This window comes from Leucoraja erinacea, chromosome 28, assembly GCF_028641065.1.
Source record: "Leucoraja erinacea ecotype New England chromosome 28, Leri_hhj_1, whole genome shotgun sequence".
NCBI lineage: Eukaryota > Metazoa > Chordata > Chondrichthyes > Rajiformes > Rajidae > Leucoraja > Leucoraja erinaceus.
Genome location: NC_073404.1, coordinates 12,105,176 through 12,118,591, shown reverse-complemented (window position 1 = coordinate 12,118,591; position 13,416 = coordinate 12,105,176).

Genomic DNA, 13,416 nt, shown 5'->3' with positions numbered 1-13,416 from the left:
TATGGGCACGCGCATGGGCCTATGCTATGCCTGCCTCTTTGTAGGGTACATCGAACAATCCTTGTTCGAAGTGTACCAGGGCCCTATCCCTGAACTCTGCCTTGGCTACATCGACGACTGCAATGGTGCTACCTCCTGCACCCATACAGAACCCACTGATTTCATCCATTTCACTACTAACTTCCATCCGGCACTCAAATACACCTGGACCATTTCTGACATCTCCCTACCGTTTCTAGACCTCACTATCTCCATCGCAGGTGACAGATTACTGACCGACATCTACTATAAACCCACTGACTTCCATGGCTATCTGGACTACACTTCTTCCCACCCTGCTTCGACTCGCGCTGCTTCTGCGGCAAAAAAAAACCCAGACGCAGCAACTGATGGCGACTCCATCCCCAACTCCCAATTCCTGCACCCAGGATGAGGTGTTCCAAACCAGGGCATCGGAGATGTCCACATTCGTTAGGGAACTGGGGTTCCTCTCTTCTACTATAGATGAGGCTCTCACCAGGGTCTGTTCTATACGCCGTAACTCTGCTCCCACTCCCCATCCCCCCCACTCGTAACAAGGGCAGAGCCCCCTTGTCCTCACCTTCCACCCTACCAGCTGTCACTTACAACAAATAATCCTCTGACATTTTCGCCACCAACGGGATTCCAACACTGCCCATATCTTCCCATCTCCTCCCCTTTCGGCTTTCCGCAGAGACCGCTCACTCCATAACTCCCTGGCCAATTTGTCCCTTCCCCTCAAACCACCTCCTCTCCTGGCACTTTCCCTTGCAACCACAGGAAATGCTACATTTGTCGCTTTACTTCCCCCCTTGACTCCATTAAAGGACCCAAGCAGTCTTTCCAGGTGCAGCAGAGGTTCACCTGCACCTCCTCCAACTTCATCTATTGCAACCACTGCTCTAGGTGTCAGCTGCTCTACATCGGTGAGACCAAGCGTAGGCTTGGCGATCGCTTTGCCGAACACCTCCGCTCGATTTGCAATAACCAACCTAATCTCCCGGTGGCTCAGCTCTTCAACTCCCCCTCCCATTCTGAATCTGACCTTTCTGTCCTGGGTCTCCTCCACGGCCATACTGTGTCGCCATATGCACGCAGACCTGCGCCTCATCTGCAGCCAGGATCGAACCTGGGTCCCCGGCGCCGCAAGTGCTGCCGAACCGCCACTGGACCACCCGAGTGCCCCATCACCGTCCGGGCGATCCTGGACAGACGGGAGCGACGGCCCAGACCCACAGCCAGCACGGAGAAGAAGTGCCAATCCCACTGCTCCGGGCCGGTGTCCCGCCAGTCCAGGGCTGACGGTCAACTGGGCAGGGCAGGCAGAGCCGAGCTGGAGCCAGCGGTCCCCTCTGTGCTGGCTGCGAGCCTGGGCCGTCACTCCTGCCTGACTCCCGCCAGCCCAGGGCCACCCCAGACATCGACGGGATGCTCGGGAGGGGACGGGGACGGGGACGTCCAGCAGCAACTTAACAGCGCGCCCTGGCTAGACCCCACATATGGACGAAATGCAGGTCTGCACCCATGCAGCAGCACAGCTGAGTGTTTATAGCGACCCATGGTCTGGGCGTGCGCAGTCGGAATACCGGACTCGTGTATTGCAGATGCTGATTTACCAAAAAAAACGTAAATTGCTGGACTCATTCAGTCAGTCAGGCTTCATCTTTGGAGAACATTGATAGGCGGCATCAAAGATGCCCATCCAAACAAGTTCCGTTTGACCAGTATTGCTCTAAACGTTTCCTATTTGTATACTATTCCAAGGTGTCTTAAATTTTGTTATTGTGCCTGCCTCAACCAGTTTGGCCAGCAGCTTGTTCCATATACGTACCACCTGTACCTGAGTGTGAAAAAGTTGCCCTCGGGTTCCTATTAAAACTTTTCTCTCTCAAACCTCTGCCCTCTAGTTATTGATTCCCCAACCTTGGGAAATCTAAAATAACTTCAGAAATTCCTCGCAATATTCAGCATGTTAAGCATCATCTGTACTGGCACAGCACAATTGCTGTAATGGCCTTGAGTGCCCAGCCAAGGATGGCTTACCACCATTTCATAAGGCCCTGCTGAGAGGGTGCAGAAAAGATTTACCAGAATGCTGCCTGCCTGGAGTTAGGTTGGAGGATATTAGATATAAAGATAGGTTGGACAAATATTGATTGTTTTTTCATGAGCATCAAAGGTTGAGGGGAGACCAAGTAGACATTATAAAATTATGAAAGACATACAAAGGATAAACAGTCAGAGCCATCAGATCAGATCTATGTTTCTTAGAGAGAGAGGGAGAGTGGGTGATCTGCAGGGATTACGCTGTTCATATTTCCCTTAAATGTTTGGTGAATATCAACTGTCATCGAAAACATATGTTCTGGATCATTATCAAACTACCGGCATTGGACCTTGCGTGTGTGAATTTGCTCATGCATTTGAAAATCAAACACAAAAAATGCTGGAATTTGAAATAAAAACAGAAAACGTTAAAATGACTGAGCCAGTTGGACAGAGAATGATTGAGAAATGCATAACCACATTGAAGAGCCTTTTATGAACTTGTTTGATCTTGTTTCCTGTTGTGAGGGTGGGCCTTTGACATGAAATGTTAATTCTGCAAGAATACCTTATTGAATGTACAAGGCTTTGGTACATTCTGAAAGTTGCTTTATAAAGAAAGTTTATTTCTGCTATAATAAGAGCCCAGAGAACCTTTACATAATATTTACTTTATAACTGTCTTAACGTAATGAATAACTAGTTCCATTCTCACAGGTGAAGGAGCTACTGCCACACAATGCCAGAGACCCAGTGTAGAAGAAAGGAACTGCAGATGATGGTTTAAACCAAAGATAGACACAAAATGCTGGAGTAATTCATTGGGACAGGCAACATCTCTGGAGAGAAGGGATGGGTGACGATTCGGATGGAGACCCTTCCCGACCCAAAACATCACCATGTGGCGCCACCCGGTGGCTCGATCGATCGGGTGTCGGCAGTGCCCTGGAGGACCGAGAGACCAGGCCCTGCGTCCACTGGGAATTCGGCGGCGCCGCCTGTTCCGGGCGACCCCGGTAAGGGGAAGTGGTGTTCCCACTGGGGTCCTGCGGCCCGTCAGTGCCACTCGCCCTGCTTGTTACCGGGAAATCCCTCTGCAACTGGATACTGGACTTTCTAACCAACAGACCCCAGTCTGTGAGGTTAGACAAGCACACCTCTTCAACCCTCACCCTGAACACCGGCATTCCTCAGGGCTGTGTGCTGAGCCCCCCTCCTCTACTCCCTCTTCACCTATGACTGCACACCTGTACATGGTACTAACACCATCATCAAGTATGCAGATGATACAACGGTGATTGGCCTCATCAGCAACAACGATGAGCTGGCCTACAGGGAGGAGGTCCAGCACTTAGCAGCATGGTGCGCTGACAACAACCTAGCCCTTAACTCCAAGAAGACCAAGGAGCTCATTGTAGACTTCAGGAAGTCCAGAGGCGGCACGCATACCCCCATCCACATTAACGGGACGGAGGTGGAACGTGTTTCTAGCTTCAGGTTCCTGGGAGTCAACATCTCCGATGACCTCTCTTGGACCCACAATACCTCTACTCTGATCAAGAAGGCTCATCAGCGTCTCTTCTTCCTGAGGAGACTGAAGAAGGTCCATCTGTCTCCTCAGATCCTGGTGAACTTCTACCGCTGCACCATCGAGAGCATCCTTACCAACTGCATCACAGTATGGTATGGCAACTGCTCTGTCTCCGACCGGAAGGCATTGCAGAGGGTGGTGAAAATTGCCCAACGCATCACCGGTTCCACGCTCCCCTCCATTGAGTCTGTCCAAAGCAAGCGCTGTCTGCGGAGGGCGCTCAGCATCGCCAAGGACTGCTCTCACCCCAACCATGGACTGTTTACCCTCCTACCATCCGGGAGGCGCTACAGGTCTTCCGTTGCCGAACCAGCAGGTCGAGGAACAGCTTCTTTCCGGCCGCTGTCACTCTCTACTAAACAACGTACCTCGGTGACTGCCAATCCCCCCCCCCCCCCCCGGACACTTATTATTATTTTTTTTTATTCAAATCGTTGCTATGTCGCTCTTCAAGGGAGATGCTAAATGCATTTCGTTGTCTCTGTACTGTACACTGACAATGACAATTAAAATTGAATCTGAATCTGAATCTGAATCTGAAATGCCAAGGCCGGCCGCCAGTAGTCGCCGCAGCGGTTGGCCTGAAACACCGGACGTTTGGGGTTCGTATGGTCTCACTCATCTTTGGCCCCTGCCATTTTACCTGGACTTTTACAGTGGCCGACGTCTCCCAGCCATCGCTGGGCGCAGATTTCCTCTGGCCGGTGGATGTGTGGGGACAATGCCTCGTTCATCTGCCCTTTCGTTTTTGTGCCTCCGGTTCTGGGGTGGGGGGGGGGTCTTGTGGGAGCACCTGGTGGCTAGGTCAATTACTGTGCGAACCCTCAGCAGTCGGGGGCAGGGTCACGTAACTGGGTTAGGCTGGAAGGAGTCGTCACGGGGTTTAGGGATGTGCTCTGGTATATATAGTGAACCCCAGGTTAACCTTCCCCCATTCGTGTGTGTGCTGATCTCTATGCTGTGTTAATAAAGATCTCTTTACTTCACCACGCGCATTCGCCCGCTATAACCCATGATTTCTCACCAGAGACCTGGGTTCGATCCTGAACTTGGGTTCTGTCTGTTTGGTTTGCATGTGACTGCATGTGTAATCCGAATGAGATAATGTGGAATTTGTATGAACAGTTGATCGATGGTCGCTGTAGATTCAGTTGGCTGAAGGTCCTGTTTTCATGCTGTTATGGCGGTCCCTGATGGTTAGCCACACGTAGTGCGAACCCTCGGCTCCAGGGGTTGGGTCATGTGACTTGGTTTGGCAGTTGGAATCCGAACGATTGGCAGTTTGAGTTGGAGTGGAACTCGAGATTTTGGGAGCTGTTAGTGCATTACGAATAAAGAAAATTTTGCTTGACACTCATGTCTCCCTTCATTGGTGACCCCGACGGTCTGAAAGAGGTACTTTGGATCACAATAATCGACGCCGCCAGCGCTCAACACGCCGTTGCCGCCGACCAGGCCCAACAAAACGCGGTCGCACTTAAGTGCCCGGTCTTCTGGACCTCGCAGCCCCAGGTGTGGTTCCAGCAGGCACATGATCACAGCCGATGACACCCGCTATTTGTATGTTGTCGGCGCACCTGACCGCTCAGTTGGTGCTTTACCTGCGCGAGCCACCAACATCCAACAAATTTCGGGCTCAGCCGCCTGGAGCGAGCGGCGCGGATCCTCCACATGGGTGGGCTCGGCGACCGTAAGCCATCGGCCCTCATGAGCAAAATGCTCACGCTCATGGACGGCCACCTACCCTGCCTGATTTTTGAGTACGCCTTCCTAGAGCAGTTGCCCGACGACATCCGCCTGCTCCTCTCGGGCGAGTTTCGATGACCCCCTGCAGCTAGCGGAACGCGCAGCTGAGCTGTGACTGGCAAGGCGGCATGGTGGAGGTTCGCTCGATCGGGTGTCGACAGCACCTTGGAAGGCACAGCAACCTAGGGCCACACCCACCGGGGGCTCAGCTGAGTCTCTTGCTCCGGGAGAAGCTGGTAAGTAGAAGAGGTACTTTTACCACCAATGCTGTGGTTCTGCGACCCACCAATGCCGCTCGCCCTGTTCGTTTCGGGGAAATGCCGGGGCCGGCCACCAGTAATCACCTTGGCGGTCGGCCAGATACACCGCTTATATGCATGGGGCCCGCACTCGGGACGATGATTCCTGGTGGACACAGGGGCGTAAGTCAGCATTTTGTCCCCATCAGGGGTGGACATTCTTTCTGGGAAGCGGGGACACTCGTTACCTGCTGCGAATGGCAACACCATATGAACTTACGGCGTCCGCACCATTCCGCTTATCTTTGGCTCTTGCCACTTCATCTGGCCTTTCACCATTGCAGATGTGTCCCAGCCGTTGCTGGGCGCCGATTTTCTGCGGGCGCAAACATTTTTAGTAGACAAGGTGTGGTGCACCACATTCTTACTTCAGGACCACTGCTCCACGCCCGCGCCCACAGGCTGCCTCCCAACAAGCTCCAGATCTCCAAAGCGGAGTTACACAACATGGAGGCTATGGAAATTGTCCGACACTCGGATAGCCCATGGGCTTCCCCGCTGCACATGGTACCGAAGGCCTCTGGGGGCTGGAGGTCTCGCGGCGACTACCACCGCCGGAATGAACCCACCATCGCGGATCGCTACCCCATTCCCCACATCCAGGACTTCTCCGCCCATCTGGTGTGTCCCGGGACCCGTCGTCATCTGTGTTGGTCCGTTTGCGGGAGAAGGTCGGCGCCCTGTCTCCTGTCCCGACGTCTCTCCATGGTGTGGCTCCTGCCCATGTGCCGCCGGCTTTCATGGATTGTTCATATGTTTTTCTACATATTTTGTATGCCTTTGCAACGCCCATATGAGGGTTCCTTTCAGGTGCTGCAGCATGGGCCAACTACTTTTGTTTTCGACATGGGTGGTCGGTGGGAGATTGTGTCTGTGGCTCGTTTGAAGCCGGCCCATTTGGACCTTAGCGAGTCAGTACAGGTGGCCCAGCCTCCTCGTCGGGGGCGACCGCCGTCCCGGTTGTTCCCGAATTTGTCCGCAGCGGGAATGTCCCCTGTGAGTGGGGACATATGCACGAGGTCCAGCTGCCTCATTCATCTTCCTGTTCGGTTCTGTGCCTCTGGTTCTGGGGTGTGTCCTGTGGCGGCCCCTGGTGGTTAGCCATGCGTAGTGCGAACCCTCGGCTCTCGGGGTTGGGTCACGTGATTCGGTTTGGCAGTTGGAGTGGAACTCATCAATAGCAAAGCTCTGCTATAGGGTCTTTGGAACTCATTGTGGTTTTGGGAGCTGTTAGTGCATTCCGAATAATGAAAACTCTGCTTGACACTTGTGTCCCGCTTCAGTGGCCTTGTTTGACACTCGTGTCCTGCTTCACTATACCTCTAAACTAATCTAAAACTCAACTAAGGTGCTTTCTATTAAACGTTTGTTAGTTTATTTCAGACTCATTTTCAAGTACAAAATGGATCCAGAATTCAGTTAGCCCACCTGTGTATGAACAGTTCCCGGATATTCCTTACATCACAGGTTCCGTTGCTAATCGCCTGGGCAGCCATGGTTTGCAGCAGGATTGCATAGATCAGCAGCTCCAAGACTGACAAGAGGCTGGATTTTGCTCTTCATGTGAGATATTAGATTGAGATGTCATAACTAGAAGAAACAATCCAATCCACATTCCTCCTGATTGACACCCTGCTCCTTATTCCTGAAGCTATTGCCTAGCATGCCAAGTGCCAACCACCCTTTGGTATGTCAGGAACGTCCCCTAATCTTTGATCCGAATCATGAGAAATAGGAGGGGTATGTGGGGGAGGACAGAGAGCACGGAGAAAAGATGGGGGAAGAACCGTGGGGCAGAGGGGGTACCACGGGGGAGGGGGGCAGGAGCCAGCAAGGGGGACCAGAGGGGAAGGGGCTGGAGCTGGGGGGCGGTGCGCCCGGTCCTGGCCCCAACAGCGCCAGGCCCCACCAGCCCCCAACCCCAACGGCCCCTGGCCCCACCAGCCCCTGGCCCCACCAGCACCCGGCTCCCTCAATCCCCCCCACTCTCCCTCCTCACTTCCCATGATCTCGAGGTTGCAGCAGTGGGCCTCGCAGCCGGCCAGGCTCTGAGCCGCTCTGCTCACTCCCCTCCTTCAGCTGTATTGTGACAGAGGAGCCGGCCAATCAGTTCGGCGATTGTCCCAGCCTGGGCGTCGTCATCCTGGCAGACTGACAGGAGATGAGACCAATCTCCTGACTGGAGAGGAGACCAAACTGCACAAGCGCGGTTTTCAAGATTTTTAAACCTCGCTAACTTTTAGAATATGCCACCGTTCGGAACTAAACTTGTTGCACTCGCAGCACAAGAGAACGGCGAATGAGCTGGCGACAAAATCATAGCGCAAATAGAAAAGACGTCCAAATCAGAAGAGCACAAGATCAGAATTTTAGTTATGCAAGATAGATAGATAGATAGATAGATAGATAGATAGATAGATAGATAGATAGATAGATAGATGGATGGGTAGATGGATAGATAGAATAGATAGATGTATAGATGGATAGGTAGATTGACTAGCAGCCTCTAGAGAAGGAGATATGGCATTGTAAATTTATTTCCACCCTCTCCACAGAGTATCAAGTTTTGTTACTCCCTCACAACCTTTACTAGCTATCCATAATTAAAATCTACTGGAAAAGATGCACCCAATTACATCTTAGGTGGATGTAAAATGTCCCCAAGGACCGTGTCCAAGAGGGGGAGTGCTGCCCGTTCAACATTTATGAGATGATTCCACATTACTTGTGAATCTCACACTAATTGGCTATCCTGTTTTCTTCATTAACACGTGCCCCCACTTCATGTGACAGTCCATTGTTCTCTGGACTATGGATGATAGAACTTTGACTGTCTTTGACTGCAGAAAGGACTTTGTTTTTTTCCCCCCTGTTATTGGGGTTATTAATTTATAGAATTTGTGTTTATGATACAGTATATTATCTCGGTGTATTGTGTTTACAACCCTGCTATGCTGCTGCAAGAAAGAATTTCATTGTTGTATTGTTGGTCGCTATGACAATTAAACTCTTAACTCTTGACATGCGACAAAGCATTTTGAATTGTGCTGAGATTCTGAATGAAGCATTAGATGTAGCCTGAAACTTCTCCTGTCTTGATGATCACAAAGAAAATCGATGCGGTCCTGGGTGATGGAAATGAGTGATAGCTCAGCACAATCTCTGGACTCAAATCTTGTCCGCACTCTTGTTTGGAGAGTTCAACCCGGGGCTTTTGATGAATCTCCCCATTGTGCCTCATCCTTGTACAGACACTGAACCTTTCATTATGTGTAACTATATATCGTCCCGTGAGAGCTGCCTCCAGTTGTAGATGGAAATCCTAATTAGCCTGTTTGGAAATTATAATAAGCTACTCAATATTTTCATCTCCAAACAAGCCTGTGGCCATATCAGTCTGGCACAGGTCTTCCTTTCCTTGCTGCCTGAAGGCTCTGCCTTGTCTGCAGTTAAACAATAAGCTTTGAGATAATTTAGTGCACATTGACAAGCAGGTGCTCACTTGCCCTTTATTCCTGTGTTAATGCATTACATTAAAAGTCAGCCCATCTGCAAACATCAGCGCCACTCAGTTTCTTTGAAATACTTTACCCATTCTTAAAGCTGAATGAAGCACTCACCGGCTGTTATTCTAAAGAAATAATAAAAAAAAGACAGACCTTCATTTCCGTGACAGCTTTAATTTTTGCATCATGGCTCCAGCGACCCAGGTTCGATCCTGACCTCCAGTGCTGTCTGAATGGAGTTTGCATGTTCTCTCTGCAACTGTGTGGGTTTCCCCAGGGTGTCCTGTTTACTCCCGCAACCCAGATACATGCTAATAGGTTAACAGGCCACTGTGGATGGGTGCCGGAAGAATCAGGGAGGAGTTGATGGGGAAAAGAGTAAGTTGTGAGGAGAGGGAAAATAGGACCGGTGGGATTGCTCTGAGAGGATCTATCATGCACCTAATGGGACAAATGAACTCCTTCTTTGTTGTGATAAATAAATTAGAAATTTAGCATCATAATGTAGTCTTGGAAATACTAATTTGTGCACAAGCAAATGAGACCAATGTAGATGGATATTTTGGGTGGCATGGACTAGTTGGGAAGAAGGGCCTGATTCCATGCTGTATGACTATAATTCTAAGCTCCCACAAGGAAGAGGAAAATGCCTGATGTTCCGTTTTACATGATAAATGTCTGCCAGGGTTGTGATAACTTAAAAAAAATAATGGATGCTGGAAATATAGAGCAAGACAAGCAGCATGTGAGGAGAGAGGTGGCGTTTCAGGTTGATGAGATTCAACGAGAACTGCTCTCCGAATGTGCTGTGCTATTTTTTCCATCCCTCTGTGAGATTAAACCATGTTATCCAAAACTCAACAGCCACAACAGAGTCGTACACCACCAGAGCACCATTCTGCATTGTGTCCTGGACAGTGAATTGAATCACCTTCTGACTGAAGGCCGAGAGTGTTGTTCACTATAACTGCACCACATTCTTCTCTATTTCATCAGTGGACACCAGTTTAGGTTTAAGTTCATCACCTAATTAATTTGATCAATATTGTAGTTTAAATATACGGAAACTTCATGTACTGATTGTGATTTGACCAATGGTGATAGAGTGTTCACATTCATTTCAGAGAAAATACAATCTGTTTCCAGCCTGTTTCAACATCCCCGATTGTAGCAAATGGAGGACATCATATGTAAGAGGCAGCAACATCCCATTTTGGTTTAAGGCAGGGGTGGGGAACCTTTTCATGTTGGAATGCGGCATCAAGTTAGCTGTAATCTAATAAGGCCACATCCAAGAAACCTCAATTAGATATACTGCAAAATGAACTTATTTTGTAAAAATCAAACTACTATATACTTCAAGAAATTGAAAATTTGAAAAATTGTTAATTCTAAAGTTAATTAACCTTTTAATGACTTTGTTGTGACTACTTTTTGTGGGAAAGCATTTGAATATTTGGTTGCAACATGGAGATACGCCATATCCGTCATTTGTGACCTTAAGGGCGTCTTGATTTGGGTTAGGTAGGAGAATGTAGATTCGCAGCAATAAGTGGTTGAAAAGCAAGAAAGCATTTTTCGTGCATGTCAAAGTTAACGTACATTCTACAGTCGCATTAGAACTAAATCATGAGCATAACAGGTGTTAAAATAGCCCTCATGACTTACTAATGTTTTAATTGTGGCCGTCAGTCGGGGAGGATTATTTAGTTGAATCTTCTTTTACTCTTTGGTATTTTAAGACTGAAGAAGGGTTTTGGCCCGAAACGTTGCCTATTTCCTTCGCTCCATAGATGCTGCTGCACCCGCTGAGTTTCTCCAGCTTTTTTGTGTACCTAAAATAAAAGGATTTGTTCTAAAAAATTTGGATTCATTCAAAATGCCGCACTTAATGGCCTAGAAGGCCGCAGGTTCCCCACCCCTGGTTTGAGATAACTGAACTGACAGTACCCAGAATTCTATTGTGCAGTTTTGGTCACCCCATTGCTGGAAGGATATGGAGGCTTTGGAGAGGGTGCAGAAGAAGTTTATCAGAATCCTGCCTGGATTTGAATGCCTTAGCTTTAAGGAGAGGTAGGACAAACTGTGATTGTTTTCTTTGGAATGTCAGAGGTTGAGAGGAGACCTGATAGAAGTATATACAATTATGAGAGGCAAAGATAGGGTAGATGGTCAGAACCTTTTTACCCCAGGTAGAAATGTCAAATATTTTCATGGCTACCACTGCTTTGAATTGATCTCACATTATTACATGAATCCCATCTGTTAGAGTGGAATTTGAGTCTATCTTGAAATCAAAAGTCCTGCCTTCGGACACCAACCTAATAACATAGCCATTATGCACATCACCTGCACAATGAACCTAGAAAATAGAACATTTCCAATTAAGCACGGGAACAGGTCCTTCGGCCTACAATGCCTGTGCTGAACATGATACCAAGATCAACTCATCTCCTTTAGGTACATAGATAATAGGTGCAGGAGTAGGCCATTTGGCCCATCGAGCCAGCACCGTCATTCAATGTGATCATGGCTGATCATCCACAATCAGTACCCCGTTCCTGCCTTCTCCGCATATCCCTTGATTCCGCTAACCCTAAGAGCTCTATCTAACTTTTTTTTAATGCATCCAGTGAATCGGCCTCCACTACCTTCTGAGGCAGAGAATTCCACAAATTCATAATTCCTCAAATTCATGAAAAAGTTTTTCCTCATCTCAGTTCTAAATGGCCTACCCCTTATTCTTAAACTGTGGCCCCGGTTCTGGACTCCCCAACATCGGAAACACGTTTCCTGCATCTAGCATGTCCAATCCCTTAATAATTTTGCCTGCATGTGACCAATATATCTCCATTCCGTGCATATTTATGTGTCTATCTAAAAGCCTTTTCAATACCATTATTTAATCTTCTTCCATAATCACCCCTGGCTGCGAGTGGCAATCAAGCCTCCAACTTCCACAAGCAGGCCTCCAGCCTCAGCCACCCCAGCACTGTCCACATCAACATTGTCACTTATTAAATATCTCTGATAAATTACAGATGATCCAGTCTCCAATTGCTCACAAATTCTGATGGTTCAGCATTTGGCTCACTCACTCGTCCAGAACGATTTAGATTAGAATGTACAAGGAATGATGAGTAAGTTTGCAAGTCAAGTCAAGTCAAGTCAAGTCAAGTTTATTTGTCCCGTACACATACGAGATGTTCAGTGAAATGAAAGTGGCAATGCTCGCGGACTTTTGTGCAAAAGACAAACAACAAAACAACCAAACAAATTATAAACACAATCATAACACACATATTCTTTTACATAATAAATAATAGAAGGAAAAAAAACGTTCTGTAGAGTTAGTCCCTGGTGAGATGGGCGTTTACAGTCCGAATTGCCTCTGGGAAGAACTCCTTCTCAACCTCTTTTCTCACTGCATGGCAACGGAGGCGTTTGCCTGACCGTAGCGGCTGGAACAGTCCGTTGCAGGGGTGGAAGAGGTCTCTCATGATTTTGTTTGCTCTGGAGTTGCACCTCCTGTTGTATTTCCTGCAGTGGGGTGAGTGAAGTTTCCATAGTGCGTTCGGCTGCTGAACGCACTACTCTCCGCAGAGCCTTCTTGTCCTTGGCAGAGCAATTCCCAAACCAGATGGTAATGTTCCCGGACAAGATGCTTTCCACCGCCGCTGCGTAGAAGCACTGGAGGATCCTCGGAGACACTCTGGATTTCCTCAATTGCCTGAGGTGGTAAAGGCGCTGCCTTGCCTTACTCACCAGTGCTGAGGCGTGTGATGACCATGTCATATCCTCAGAGATGTGGACTCCCAGATATTTAAAACAGTTCACCCTATCCACAGGATCCCCATTTATACTCAATGGAGTGTACGTCCTCGGATGATGTGCCCTCCTAAAGTCCATGATCAGCTCCTTCGTTTTTTTGATGTTCAAGAGGAGGCTGTTCTCCTGGCACCAGAGTGCTAGATCAGCCACCTCCTCCCGGTAGGCCTTCTCATCATTGTCTGAGATCAGGCCCACCACCACAGTGTCATCAGCAAACTTAATTATTGAATTGGAGCTGAACCTAGCCACACAGTCATGTGTGTACAGGGAGTACAATAGGGGGCTGAGGACGCAACCCTGGGGCGATCCTGTGCTCAGGGTGAGGGACTTCGATGTATTCCCTCCCATCTTGACTACCTGGGGCCTGGCGGTGAGA